This window comes from Centrocercus urophasianus, unplaced genomic scaffold, assembly GCF_019232065.1.
Source record: "Centrocercus urophasianus isolate 14NV4802_14NV808 unplaced genomic scaffold, USGS_Curo_1.0 seq_10, whole genome shotgun sequence".
Classification (NCBI taxonomy): Eukaryota; Metazoa; Chordata; class Aves; order Galliformes; family Phasianidae; genus Centrocercus; species Centrocercus urophasianus.
In genome coordinates this window covers 36,254,909-36,270,716 of record NW_024884142.1, presented here as the reverse complement: position 1 = coordinate 36,270,716, position 15,808 = coordinate 36,254,909, and the positions used below count along the sequence as shown (strand labels likewise).

At 41.0% G+C, this 15,808-nt stretch overlaps 1 protein-coding gene across 2 annotated transcripts in view; it reads right to left on the bottom strand.

The window, feature by feature from the left end:
- Positions 1-15,808, bottom strand: part of PRDM1 (PR/SET domain 1) — a 98,479-nt gene that overhangs the window by 45,245 nt on the left and 37,426 nt on the right. Inside the window, exon 1 of one of the 2 annotated variants that reach the window (XM_042826095.1) lies at positions 14,741-14,786. The exons of the other annotated variant lie outside the window; for it this stretch is intronic. The gene's annotated coding sequence lies outside the window, so the exon portion shown is untranslated. Of the gene's footprint in view, positions 1-14,740; positions 14,787-15,808 lie in introns of those variants that run through there. 2 annotated transcript variants of the gene reach the window in all.

Sequence of the window (15,808 nt, the reverse complement as noted above, 5' to 3'; positions counted from 1 at the left end):
GGACAGGACCAGAGCAGCCTGCAACCTGCAGAGGTTTTGCAGAGTTCACTCCCTATGCCTCAGCACATTACCTTTCCCAAGCTTTTGTTCACAATCCATGCGGATATTCAAAAAAACCCACAAATTCTCATATGCAGGGAAGCACAGCTCAAACATGTCACAAGAGGGGCTGTCTGCATTCACGCTTAACAGCGTACAGGGCTCTGCAAAAGCTCTTGGAAGCAGAGACATGGGAGTTATGTAAAATACACTGATTTCTCATATACGAGTCTGAATAGATAAGACACAGGCTCTATTTGCGTCGTTTATTTTCATCTTAATGTTTTTCAAATCTCAGTGATTTGAACACAACTGCTGCACTCCTGGTTTGCAGCATGAGAGCTACAGAACTAGATGCAGTTTGCCTAATGTACTCAGACTAAACATTTGATAAGCAGACAACATCCACCTTCACATCCAGCCTAACCAACTCCTGAAGTCAACCTTGATTAATTAATTATTGGCAGCACTACAATACACATGAAAGTGTAAAAACTGCTTCTTCCCTTTGACCTAAGCCGTGGGATAGCGAGAGCCATGGCAAAAAGAGGCAGCCTTATATTAGGCATTATCTGACACAGATGGAGGATGCTCTGAGGCACCAAATGCACACTGATTCTGTTGCTCTGCAACAGTCTAGATCTTGTTTGGACCCTGGTAGCATCGCCCAAGCACCCATACAGTGCTGGGGACCAGACTGGGCCTGGACACAGCACAGTGAGCCAGGAGAAACACCTACCTGGAGAAACCAATGCTCAGGGTCTGCTTTATTTAGCAAAGGGAGATGTATTAGTTCACAGCACTGATTATGTGAAGAAAATGTATTTTCGACCAAAGGAGATGGGCGAACGAACCATCTGCGAATCCTCCTGCAGCTATGTAGACGGTGATAGTAAGGCAGTTTATCCCCAAGAGCTTTCTCCTCACTGGAGGTGTTGAGTTAACTTGCCATGACCTCCGACTGACCCACACACAGCATGTGTAAGTGCTGTGCGGCGGTCACAGCCAGGAAGCTCTGCTCCTAAACACTGCCCTTTCCAAACACCACTCCAAAAAGCAGCAGCAGAGGTGACCCAGGAGTCAGCCGCCCATCCTCGCCCAGCATGGGCGACGTCTCCCTTCACCCTTTTGGGGTTTCATCCATCTTCATTTGCTTTTGCTTGCTGCCATTTCCTCTGGCTTTTCAATCGTGGGACACTGGTAGCTATTATTCATTCTCTGGTTTCTGACCAGTCACACAGCAAAGAGCTGCAGCTTTCTATCAATACCACATTAATGCTTATTTAGCTCTTATTTTAATCACTGTTTTTTTCTACTTGGGTACCAAGTGCCTGAATACGACAGCTCTTGTGGAAAAGCAGGTTCTACTGCATTGCTGCAGCTTGGATTTATAAGAAAAACATCTCAATGCAAATATTTAGCATCACTCTGTAGCTAATTTCCTAATAGTAACTCTGAACAGGAGTGAAAATATAACCGAAGTATGAAGAACATAACTTCCCAGACCACTGAAGTCAGACAAATGTGAACAAACATCTCCAGTGTGCACACTTCTTTTCCATAAAAAGGACAAAGAGGTGAAGCATCAGAACTTATCCCTTCCACCACTAACCATGAAATAAGCACTATATGCACTCCTATTTTCAGCTATTAACAAATCCTTTAACTTGGGGTAATTTCAACAATTATAGTCACCAACTTGAGAAACTGCAAAACTTGTGCTTGGTTGACATTGATTTGAGTAATCTTATTGCCTTGCGTACTTCATAGGACTGATAATGTATTCTGTCTCCAAAGTAAAGAGTAGGAAAACAAGCCCTTCTTGTCCTAGCCACGTGACAGACTGAAGGGCAAGCAGGAGCCCCAACAGTAGACCTAGGCTCTCCATTGTAAGAAGGGCCTGCAGAAGTGCCACATGTGACCCTTTGTCCCCAGATGTGGGAAGGCAGGCTGCCTGGCCTCACTACAGGCCAGCGATACACCAACCTGCCTCTTTGGGGACCTGCACGATGTGCAGCTGGTGAAAAGCATCTACCAGCTCAATAGGAAAGACAGAAAGAGTCAGAGATTTTGCATAAGAGGAAGAGATTAAATTACTTCCCCAAGGTTTCACTGAAAGCTGAGAACAGAGACAAGGAGCTGAACGCACACATCCTGAATCACAGCCTTGTGTCTCAATCACAAGACCCTCCTTCCTCTTGTGCATTTTGCACCATCTAGGGTAATCAAGAAAAGGACTGCCATGCCCAAATAAATCAGTAATTGAATACTAAACCTATAAATCACATTGAACATTCAGATGTCTTAACAGAAAGGCAATGAGTTCCAAAGAATTGACAAGCCTTGCTATTGCTCCGGAAGGAGGAAATCATTTCCTGTGCTGGTCATCCATGCTGAATTAAGATCAATTTCAATGGCAGTAAGTTAGGTAACACAGCACTTTTCTTAGAAAAAAACACAAAAGGGCATGTTTACACCGTGCAGCACACTCAGCCTCAGAGCCAGCTGCAAGTGTGCTGACCATGAAAAAGCATAGTGTCATGAGGCGCATGGCTACATCAAGGCAGCAATAGGGATGTCAGCAGCCAGGTTAACAAGCCTTCGTACTTAGGAAGGCATATGCAGCTAAATCCAGGGACACATTTCTTCTAAGGTTACCTCAGCCCCTGTTCGTGCTCCTGAAGGCCACTGAACCTTGTTCCATTACGCAACGCAAGCACGATCTTCCTTGCTTTCTGGCTTTGTCAAGGTTGGGAAAGGATATGGTTGTGCTCTATAAGTAAGTCATGGAGTAAACAGCAAGGAAAGAAGAAACTGTTGCAGCTGAAGGTTTTGACACAAGAATAAAACTGACCTCTGCAAATTCTGGTAGTAAGTCTTTCAGTCTGAGAAGTGTTCTTCTGTAACCACAGCAGAGCAAAAAAATCCCAGCATTGATAAGATAGATCTTGTTAATTAGTAAAGTGATTTTTTGAAGAAGTTGTCTTTCCCAGCATATGCCTGGGCTGAGTGACAAGGAAGAGTGTGTCCACACATATCTTTTCTAGACAATGTTTTTGAGATGCTTCTAGGAAATATCACCATGGTGTAGATGCTCATTCCAAAAGAATGAACTAGTAAAGCCTCATACACTCTTCAAAGCAGAAATAATAATAAAACAGAGCTTTCCACCTTTGGAGAAAATTTTATCTGACTGTGCAGTATAAATGCATGTGCATGTGCACAAACATTACTTTCAATATCAAGACCATCTTCAAGCAATTTCTCACTCTCACAATGCATTTATTTTATGTAAAACAGATGCATGTCTTTGGGGTAGGCTTAGTCTTTTAGTCTCACACCATGAATGTCCCTTGTAAATAAAGCAGGAAATACAAATTTCCTTGTCTAGTTCCAAGCCTGAAAGCCACTAGCATAAGGAGCCACCAGCAGAATCAGCTGGGACCCTTTCAGCACCCCACCAGTGTCTGCTGGTTGGGTTTGCGATCTTCAGACCAGCACAGATCAGTGCAGCTCCACTGAGCTGTGTCCATTTTCACCACCTGTCAAGAAGACGAACTTGTAGCGATGCATCTAGCCCCAGTTCCTCAAACAAGTTCTGCTACATTAATGCTGTTTAATATCTGTGCTGCTGGTGAGCATAGAAATGCCATCTTTGGATTAAGGTCACTGCCATGTCCTGTGCCCAGTGGGACAAAGAACAACTAAACTCAAGAAGAAACAAGCATTAAAACTGCAGATTACAAAACTGCACCAGAAGTCACCAGAACTGAACTGAGGAAAAAAATTCACTGAATTAAAAATAATTCACACCTATATTTTCTACAGATGTCTTCCCTTTTCTTTCCCAAATAATGGTGGATGCAAGCATTTCATTTACCAATGATGGAACCGATAGCAAACATCATGCCAGTATTCACTGAACTTCCTCCCATCCATTTGTGTTGAGTTTATGTTGTCAGACTCAAATGCCATTAATAAAAGCGGGCTGTTCAGTTCCGACAAACGAAGCCTTGCAAGTTTACAGACACAATTGCTCCAGGCTCTCCCTATGGTGGATGAGATATGGTGTTGTTTGAATGGACTCAAAAGAGACATTTTCACACCTGTCAGGCCTAGATTAATATCCCCACTAATTGCACTTTAGGAACAGCCGATTAGTTCTAGTTACAGAAACTTCTGTGGGCAAGGGGGAGAAGCAGCCTATTCTACCATCAGGGCTCACTGTTCCTGGGACAGTGTCCAGTGCTATGTGTGCCTGAGGTGTGACAGGAGTCCTGCTGTTCACCCTATCCCGAACTTACTTTAATGATGATGATAGAGGTGACCATGATTGTAATAGGAAAACAAGCAAGCATTACACTGAATCTGCACAGGCTAACTGGCACTTTCAAGCTAGAAGTCATCCTAACTAACCCATTTTTTTCTAAATTTTTGCTTTTAACAGGCAGCACTTAATTTATAATACCACACTTGCAATGCAAAAAAAAAAATAAAAAAATAAAAAATTCAAATCATGTTGCTGAAATCACAGAACAGGGTTAAGTAAAGCTGTGGCCTTGCAGCAGGCAGCCCAAGCACCAGTGATACCGGTGCAGTGCTTAAAAACAAAAGTCAGGGACCAAGGGTTAGTCCAGCAATTCGAACGTGACAGGAAGGCTAGTTAATAAACACCAGCTAGCCCCTTCAATTACAGCAATAAATTGTTCAATTGGTTAAATGTCCACAGGTTCTTCCCCAAACACCACTGTGAACTGTTTAATTAGCAAACTCTTGCATCACTGGACAAACAGATAGAGGTGAGCTGGAGGGGGACGAGGATGCTCAGCCCCTTGAGGAACCAACAGAGCTGATGCCCCAGGCTTCTCTTCTGCAGGGCTCATCCATGCCACACAGCCCATGGCTCCTCAAAAAGCTTTCATGCACCGCTGGGCATTAATCATTCATTATGGCCTGTTTTTCAAGGCAGAATTTAAACTGCACAAGCTAAGTATGTCTTAATCACCATTTTTTTCCACATCAGCTTTCTGTATTTTGATAAGACATCCTACAAATTGCAGCTTCTCACCTGCTGCAAGATTAGATAGCCACGCAAACAAAGCAGGTTATAGGACATGAGAGATACCAAGTACCTGGAAACTGCACGCTGTACAGAACAGACCTGCAGATTGAAGTCAGCAGGCCTGTTTCTTGAAAATATTTAACAAAGTAAATTTGGGATTATCTCACAAAGAGTTAAGGACATCCAAAGCCTTGTAAAATGACTTATCATTACAATCACACTTGGTTCCTAAGGCACTTAAAATATATCCCTGAAGAATATGCCATCATACCATTAAAATTTTTTATTAAAAAAATGGTTTTGGTAAACCCATTTTAGTAAAACGATGTTATTTCTGGCGAATAAAGCCATGAGTTTAAGTTGATCAGTGAGGACCCATTCAGAGTTTAAAGATCCATTCAAGCTGTTTTCATTGGAGCTTTGATCACTCTGATGAACCAGAGATGCTGCATATTCTGTTATTAAACAAAAAAAACACAGACCAATACAGAAAAACATATTTTTAAAAAATCATACAAATCATTATCAATTTAACTCAACTTCACCTCTGAAAAACAACCAGAAAAAGGACGTAAGTGCCAATGTTATGTTTACAGAACGAGGAGGAATCGCATTTCCCTGCTAAAGTTTTCTCTAATGAACTACCACAGAGGTAAATTTATCACAGTTGGGAGTAGAATACTGTGCCTGTGGAAATCTGTTAGTGACAGCCCTGTCTCTGGCAAAAGTATCTGGAAAAGGGCTTTAGGGAGCAATGTACACTTACAACCAATTTTTTTTAATAACATTGAGCAAGTCTACTATTTTGTGCTTCTGCTTGAGAGGCAAAGCCTGGCTCCTCAAAGGAGATCCAAGGGATATACAAACAGTTCAATTCTGGGGGGAGGAAGGAGAGAGTAGGACTATGTCCCTATCCCCCACTTGCAAAAACACACAAACTGTATTGCTGAAGTCAGGATGTTTCTGGGCGATCTTGCTGGCTCCTGGGAGACCCAGCACCCAACTCACGTTTGAAGATGTCCCTACCACATGGGGTCTACCCCCCTGTCCCTACCACAAGGGTCCAGACTTGCTCTGGGAAACAGATCCCTGTAGGCTAAGCAGTGTCATACTGCCCCACATCTAGAACAGAAATGGTCTTTGATTCAGCATGCACACCCTTGCAGAGCTAAGCAAGGCAAACTCTTACATTTGGATTCACGGGAGACCTCCGTTGAATTCTGCAGTTGCTACAACATCGTAAAGAGTATTCTGAATGCAAATTGTGAGCTTTGTGATGCCAGACCCAACTGAAGGGGAAAAAAAAAAAATAGAAAAAAAAGAAAGAAACGCTGCAAAGAGCCGCTTTACCGCTAACAAATTACATCCGTTGCCCCCTGTTTGTATGAAGTGATTAATGTTACAGAGAATACTTCAGTTAAATCCGTACCATTAAAGCTGTGCGCTCGCTTCAACTCAGCTTCAATTCAGCTTGCTGAATCGAAGGTTTTGGCATCTGCGCTTCAGCAGCAGACGACATCGAAGTTTTTTTTTGTTTTTGTAGCTTTGTAGTACTAACTGAATTAACATCTCTGGCAAAGCCTCAGGACAGGCTTTCAGTTGACACCGATTAGCATAGCCTCACTGAATGCTACAGACTGCAGCAATTCACACCATTAAGAATCCGGGGGGCAGGCCGGGGAGAAAATGGAAATTACGAGAAGAATAGAGAACACAAAGCAGCACCGATGTCCTCGCATATAGGCTTTTATTCTGGAGATAGTTTACAAGCAGTTCGTAACCTTTGGACTCCAGACAGTCTTTAGAACCAACACGAGGAGGTTAAAGATTCGGTCTGAACTTTCCATCCAACCACAGCACTGTAAATATTTGGAAGGTGCACTGGAACTCATAAAGTTCCCATAAAATGGATGTTAGCGAAACAAAACAAGAAAACTCTGAAACTTGCATTCGTCAAATGATATGAGATTGCATTGCTTTAATCCAAAGAAATATTAGGGATACACATATTTACGACTTTGCTATGCTTAAAAGGGAATTTCCCAGCAAAACAGCTAATGCACTTTTGTTTAACAAACAGTCTGAGCATTCTCTCATTCCAGATTCCTCATTTCAGATTCACTGAAAAAATATTATTTATAATCACAGCCCTTCTGTATCCTAAACAGAGTAATTCACAGAAATACTTCAATTTTTTAATTATTAATTATGCCTAGGGAAAGTCACTGGGAAATTCACAACACAACGTCATTTGTGTTTCAGACTTGTCAGTATTTCACTGATTTGTTTAAAATATACATTCACTTCCAGTATAAAACAATTCACTTATCCTATTAAACAATACTCATAAATAAATCTGTCGAGAAAAAGTGATTCTAACAAATAACTTCAGGCTACAAATTAAGGTTTTGCTCTTTGACAGTCATTTTAAAAGACTCAATAAGAAAAGATTTACAGCTACAGATTTATTCTGTGAATGAATGATTTTTAAACTAATCATTATGCACTCTGGAGGCCTTCATTATATGTAAGCAAGGAAGTGACACAAACTTAATTGACAGAGACAAATGAAACAAAACCAAATTAAGTATATCGCTAACAAGCAATCCAAAAATAAAAGATAAAGAGTTATTTTAGTATTTTACTATTTGTTTCTCGTCAGATGCTTAATGCTCCAAGTCACATGGAACTTCATTGACTTAAATGTACTTACACCCGCAGTGTAAGAGGGAGTTGAGAGTCCAACAGTATTTTAACAGTTTTATCTGGTAAATAAAAATACCTTAAATTAAACAAATTTTAAACCTCTGTCCTGAGCAGAGGCTTCTATTGTGAGCAGTAGATGCTACACAGTTATGAACACATTCCTTTATTCAAAGCTAAGAATCTCATTTGTCTGTTCAGACAGGTCACTTAACTCATCAAGGGAAGGAAAGTTAGTCTGAAAAAAATAATGCAAAATAGACAATTTCTGAAGCAATGAATATGTCAAAAAGCTGAAATACAATCTTTCCCTGACAATAACAGTGGAAGACCAAAGTATATTGGTTTTGCACTAGATGTGCATTCAAGGCTTCCCACAGAGTTTTGGATTTCTGCCTTTAGGATTGAAAAATCTGCATATGCAAAAATAGATCCAGCTTTGTTCTGTTTTGTTTTTTGTTTTTTGTTTTTTAAACTTCTTATGTTTGTGTTAGCTTTTTTTTTTTTTTTTTTTAATTATTCTTTTAAGGAGAGAATTACCACTGATCCAGAATCAGGAATTCTAACAACAAAAGAATGATTCAGACAAAAGAAATTAACGCATCACACTTTTAAATCAAGGATTAATCAAGCTGATGATGTGATGCCATCACTGCAAAAATTGGGTGAGAGGTCTCTCCCACATATGCATTTTTTGCCTTGATATACCACGGTAAGATCAGAAAACAAAACTATTATCCCACTATGTCTTAGGACAAGCAATTTCCACAAAGTTTTCACAGCCCCCAGCATATAAGCAAGATCCACAGAGTTTTGACTCACCTGATCTAATAGGTTTTTGGCTTGTACAGAAAGCTCAAAGTCTCAGCACTATCTCGCCCCTTCATTCACCATACTGATTATCTCCATACAGTTTGCTCCTATGTTAAGCATGTTCTTGCCTATTTCTCTCACTTGCCTTGAAGTGTGAAAGCAAAGTTACGCCAGCTATTCTGAGAAGCTTTATACTGCATCAAGCACCTGTTCAGACAAGGGTCAGTTAAAAAAGCAAGCTAACAGCTGAGCTGAGGTCAGCCACGCTATGAACTTCAGGACGTATTCAGAGACCCCACTACCCTCAGCTCTCCCATCTTTATTTGAAAATAGAAGCTCTAGTAATGTGATGCTTTCCGTCCCTGTTCAAGCAGAGAGTGAAAGCCCTCCTGCCTTTCTCTACTCTTTAGAAGAAAGTGTTAGCCTCCCAACCTGCACTATGCCTCTGCAGAAATAAGACAGCTCATCCCACACTTGCAGTGTTTGTTTAAGGAGCTCGGGTTCAACAGAGACAGTTAACCATTAGCTAGTGCCCATGCAGATCATATTACACTCACTATGAATACTTGTTAAGTATTCCTAAATGAAGCCTAGTTCAAGATGGGCACTTGGGTCAATCAATCTTCTCCAGGCGTTGCTGAATGATAACATGGACTGCTGCAACTCCACACATGGAGCCAGGCTTGGGCATAAGCTCCAGGTTTGCAGAAAAGATGGTTCTCAAGTACTTTGCTTATACACTTCCAGTGTTTATTACTGGTACCAAAAACTGCTCAGAAGTAATCCAAAGGCACCAAAATATCATACTAGAGATCTGCATATGCGACGTCTCTAAATCAAAGAAGTTTTGTTTCAATACATTAATCTGTAAGCAACTCAGCTTTACTGAGACTGAAAAGAAACAGCAGCTGTCTTCCTAAGTGGAAGTTAACTTTTCCAAACTTTTTTTTTCTTTTCCTCTCACAAGTTAAAAATACTGGTCACAAAACTGCTTAGCGCTGATAATATTTTGGATTAGCTAAATTTTGACAAAAACTTCAGTTGTAGTGATATCATGTCATATAAAGCACAAGGATTTTTATTTTTTCTTACACATGTATCTTGAAGTCCCAAGGAAGAGCAGCAGTGTGCCAGTTTATGAATTGCATAAACGCATGGAAACTTCACCACTTCCAAGAGACTGCAATCAGATAGACAAGGGAGGCACAAAGGGAAGAGGCAAGGAGGTGTTGCCTTTACTTTGCAGAGTCTGCATTGGGACTTAGAAAGATTAAGACCTTTTTGCAAGTTAGACTTAGTATAGCAACTGTTCTCCTTAAAATGGCTTGTTATGCATGCTAGGGCTCAACAGTGACAGGAGTGGAGCAGCAGGCACAGTCAACCTTCATTAATTTAGTCTAAAACAGACCTAGGAACTGAATGCATCTCTTTCCTGCACCCTACCCACTAGCTGACCACCACCAGCTTTGCCCCACTTGTACAGTACCCATACACCCTTCCACTTGTGACAGTTGGTACTATCCTGTTCCTGGTTTATATTAATGCACCATCCCAGTCTAGTGCCTAGCTTTTCAATCTTTGCAGCACAAATAAGATTAATTTTTAATTTTAAGGCCCTGATTCAGCAGAACATTCAACTACATGCTTAATTCTATCCCTATTCAGTAAAGTACTTAAGTATTTGCTTAATTCTCATTTACTCCCCTGAGACTTGAACATGTGCTTAAAGATAAGCCTCTTCTTAAGTACTTTGCTGAAGTAGGGCCTAAACTGTGATCTAAGATCCAGGAGGGAAAAATAGATCAATAATATGTTATTTCCTCAAATATTAGGCTAACATTTGAAAAGATAAAGAAAAAAAATCAAAATTAAATAGTACAGTTAGTACAGTTGTTTTATGGGAAGAGACAAATTTTATATAATCCTGCAAACAATTCTCTCTTTAAAAAGTCCTTCTTCTTGACCTCTTATGTCTACAAACTTACATTATTGCAATGTGCTGAGCCAACCACTCACTGTTTCATGAACAGAATCTTAAAGTTTTTCAAGCTAGGTACCTGATGATGAAGTATAAAATAAAATTTAGAACAGAATCTAATGTAATGAGTGCACTGGAACAGAATTCAGTTTTGTATTATGACAAAACTAATGGGGAACTTGGGGGGATGCCAGAGAAGGGACATTGTGTCAAAATGCAAGAAGAAAGGAAAGAGAGCTGGGAAGAAACTGCTGGAACGTCATCGACAGAGATCATGCAGATTCAGTATTAGACGTTTCCCTTGCAATAAGGTCTCATCCTTGGGCCAGCAGGAAGATAGTAATATGATCAGGATCAAAGAAGCCTACAGAGTTTGTGGAAAACGTGTCTACGTGTACATTTCAAGAACACCAATATCTATTCAACTGAAAAGGCCATAAAAATTGAGAAGCAATGGGGAAAAAAAAAATTCACAAATGAAATACACGTTCCAGTTTGGCCAAAAATTGATCTCTTTAACTTCACCGGCAAAAAGTTTGGTTGATTCTGAGTACTAAAATGGGACACATGCTGCTAAACACTACAAAAAGATGATTTTGGTACATGTGTCCCTACGTGATGGGCTGGATGCCCAGATGCTTTCCACTCTTTGGAGAAACTGGCACTTTAGTGTTCTGTCAGAAGGATCCTTCTCATAAATAAAGGCCAGACTCTTACAGGTTATTAACAGGTCTTTTATTGGTAAGTCTTTCATGTCAGCTGCTGCAGCACTTTCTTCAGGAACTGCTGTTCTTGTGTAGCTGGGGTCACCATGTTCATCTACCTTTGGATTTCTAGCAAACTGGAATGCTGTTTAATCTTCACAGTTCCTAACGTGCAGGGACTTACACAGATGCTTAATGCACTGTGAATGGTTCTACTGAAACCTGAATTACAGTACACAAAACTAAAACACATGCCTAAGCGCCTGCAGGATTGGGGCCTAAAAACCTGAGCATTATCCTTTTGATGCATCCGTCCCACTATAATGATGGATAAAAGTGTTTACAAAAAAGCTTTGAAGATGAGAAATGCTCCGTATGCACATGTGTGGGGTAGAGGAAGTGGAAAGAGAAAAGGGATAGGGACACAGATTGCATTGGCCGTCCTGATGTTTGCCATAGAAACCACATCATTCTTAGCAGCTGTAGGATTAAGAAGCCTATGTGGTTAAGGAGGTTCCTCATACTTTGGATGAACACAGTCAGACATTAGAGGGTGTAAATTCTCAGTTTCCACCTCAGGTTAATCTTTGAAAGGATGATGCCACATGTGGTCATGCTGTTCTTTGGAAAGTTCAGCTACAGTAACATACACGCTTGCAGCCCAGTTTTACCTGAAATACTGTATAAAAAGTTTCACGACAGTTGCAGGTGACAGAAAGTGCCTTTCCTTCTCAGATGCCCCACGTGGACTTGGACCTTCATAGCATTTGATAGTGCTGGGCAGCCTTTTGCTCACCAAGGACACTTGTGCCACCTTCATAGCCTAAAAAGCAGCTCTCCAAGCTGCCCTGAGCCAGCAGCTGCATTGGGAGAGCATGTGATGCAGCCTGTGCCTCTCTCCTGCCAGGTGGCAGTGGCCATGAGCAACAGTTAAGACATAGGATGGCCAATATTTTGAAAGGTTAGAAGAGGCCACTCAGTGCAATCAGAGTGAGGTACCTGCCATCCCTTCCTCAACTAGGACAGCTGTTAGAGAGCAAAATATTTTCTGACAAAAAGCAACTGAATGGCTGGCCTAGGAGCCACCATGTTTAGTCCACTGACAAAGAAAGGCACCTCAGGCCACATGCCTGTGTGCCTCAGACAGCAGAGAGCAAGCCCACCTCAGTACCCGTCTGACACAGGAACTGGCCTCCCCCCTGCCAGGCTGAATGTCAGGCTAATCAGTTTGATCTGACAGATTTTAATTAAATTAATTAAGGCCTTTCTGAATGGGCTTGGTTAGTGTTCCACAGGGGAATCCCCATTGATAAGAAGCACTGTCAGGAGAGGCACTGTTTTTCTCCTGTCACAATGAGAATTTTCTTATGTTGTTATTAGATCGTTTTTACATCATTAATAAAACATTTATAAACACATATTATGCTTTTGAAGCTTGACATCCGATTATATTAACAATAGCCTTCTACAAACAAACGTAAGATTTTCAACTCCGTCCTTCAAGCCGGTCTGTTACTCTGCCAAATCAAGATGCAAAATGATCCTGATCACTTCCCATTGACTTTCCCAAATGGGCTTCTTGTCCAAAAGTTGGAAACTCACCACTTGCAGGAATGCTTAATTGCCAGTACTGTGAAAGGCTAGGCTCCTGCTCCCCCCTTACATCTGTGAAAAAACAATGACCATTTTGTTCTGCAGATCTGCCTGCAATTGTGTTGGCTAACATGGTTTAACCCAGTCCTAAGGACTTTATGTTGTGAGCATTTCATATATGGTTCAAAAGCAGCACATCCTTCCTACCTGAGGCCATAGCCACTCTTCAGACACCCAGTCATTCTGAAAGGCTTCAATACGAGCAAAAACCCCGGTATCTGCACAGAAACAATAGCACGATCAAGCTAAAAGGCATCGCCTTGCTTACCATACCGCACTCGTGATCTGTAAAAGTGCTGAAGCTGGAAATCCCCCAGTACTGATAAATGGCAAGTAGTGGCCACAGTCACACACTGTCCACGAGGGATGTACTGCTCTGTTACTGTAACCACTGCTGTGTTTGGCTGCAGCAGTGGGCTCCTGGGCACGGCCAGGTGGCAGAGATAGAGAGCAGCCTCAGAGAGCAAGGCCTTCTCCTTGGGCGGTACAGGCAAAGGAAGGATGGGCTGCTCAGGCATTGCACTGATATCTGCTGGGCTCAGCAGGGCTCAGTGAGCCTTCTGCTGACGCTATTGGTACCGCATGCCTCTGCTCATCACGTGGGTCCCTAAAGAAGGAAGACGTCCCAGCTTGTAGATTTAATTTAACAGTAAATGAAGCTTCCCAGAAGCTGGAAAGGATTTTGAATTCAACCTCAGAGGAAGTAACAGCGATCCTGTTGTGATTGAAAAGATGCTAAGAGCTGAAGTGCTGTAAAACAACCACTTCACCTACCAGCTGAAGCTGGCAGACTTCATCTAGCAACACCTCCTTTCCCTTTGATGCCAGAGTGGTCTCTCAAGACGCTTGACCTTGAAGTGCCAAATCATGGTGAGCACTACAAATTTTATTCTGACAAAGACTGAAGAAGGGAGGAGACTCTGCAGTGGGAAGATACTGTACTTGCAATGCAATCTGAAATGAAGGAGGAAAAGAAAAAACAAAAAGGCTAGAGCACAAAGTGAAAAAGAGAAGATTAAGATACAAAGGTATCCAAGGGGCACAATGAAAGAGATAAAAGTAAGAAACAAAAGATCCTGAAAGAGAAGATAGTGCTAATGGGCACTTATTACAGACCAAGTAAGAAAGAGGAAGGATGGAAAAAAAGAGGCCACTATTCCATTTTCCTGCCCATGTGTTATTTTTTTCCAGTTTATTTTCAACATATCTATTACGCTACACAAGTCACAAGAAAATCCTCTTACAAAGTCAGCCCCTGTTTACTATAGCTCCTCAATGAACAAAAGCTATTTCAACTTATCTGCTGGCCAGTATGAATCCAGCAGACCCAAATGTGTTTTCCAGTGTGATTTTGATTAGAATCTCAGTCTTCTGAAGTTCAGATTCATTATTCTGAGCTGAACTGGGGCTCTACAGGTCTTGAGCCAACAACTAAAATGTTTTCACTATACTGAAATCAGATTTACCACTCTCCAAAGCATATCTGTTTGTGGCATCTTTTGAAGTTTTATTCTCAAACTTATACCCAGAGAAGAAAAACAAATTTGCTAAAGTGTAATTCTGTCTGGTAACATCAACAGAAACATATATTCTGAGAATTCCAATATGAGGTATTTTGTAAATACTCCAAGGGCTAAATGCAGGTAAGCAACACGGGAAATAATCCTCCTTTGCAGAAAACAACAACAAACATTGTAACTTTTTAATAAATTAGACAAAGATGAGTTGCAACAACAACAACAACAACAAAGATGCATCCACAAAGAAAGAAGAATTCTTTCAACTGACCTTCAAGTTCCCTCTACTCTTTCATTAACTGTCCACTGAGGTGATCTCTGGCCAAATACAGGGAATTCAGAGCCTGTCATAGAATTACAAGATGAATTAGGGACTGTTGCCACAAATTTACAGCTACCAAGGCCTTTGTTGATTAAATTTTCCCAGACTTGAAAGTAATTTCACTGGAAGCACTCTTAATGGGGCCTCACATCAGCATCAGGACAAATGAGAAAGGAGAGTAACACTTTTCCCTTCCAATTATCACGTGCTGCTTTTTTCTCCTGTGTGATTGGTAAGCAAATAGACACAATTTCAGTCAATCCAACTTAAAAGTGCTTAACACAAATTGTTTGCATACTAAATAACTTCCCAGAAAAATCTCAATTTTCAATCTCCTTAATGAAAAATGTCCCCTTTCTTTCTTTCAGCTTCTGACTGGCAGAGCCTACTAAATAACCTCAATTATTATGCTGAACAATTACTGACTCACAGTGAAATCAATTGCAAAGCTAATGTAGTTGAAACTGTATACAGATAAGTGCACTACAGGTGAGTAACTCCACATGCATGAGTAGTGTCGCTGTGCTCAGTGGCATAACTCATGTGCATAACTATTTGCAACACCGGGGCCTCAGATTGTAAACTCACTGGAGCAGAAACCAGATCTTATCTGCCTGTAAAGCACCTGGCAGCGCACCTATCTTTGCCACTATATAAATTAATTATCATTAGCATCTGAATTTTGTCAGCTCCAGCATTCTCCCCTAACCTCAAACACTGCATTTCTTCCCAGAGCGATGTTTTGTGCAGTGGGTGGTAACAATAGGCACATGGATATTTAACCATTCTGGGATTTAATTAAATCATTCAGTATAAAATTAACACGAGTGAGGCATTTGAAAAGCTTCTGAAATCTGAAGTCTGGATGGAGAAAGAGAAAATTGTAAAGTTAAGAAAAATATAACTAATTCAATTCCTGAAACACTTTGACCTTTAAACGGAACCATCCTCCCCTTCTTAGGTTTAAGATAAGTTCAGCAAACAGAATTTCACCCTGGGCTTGACACATAATCTGCC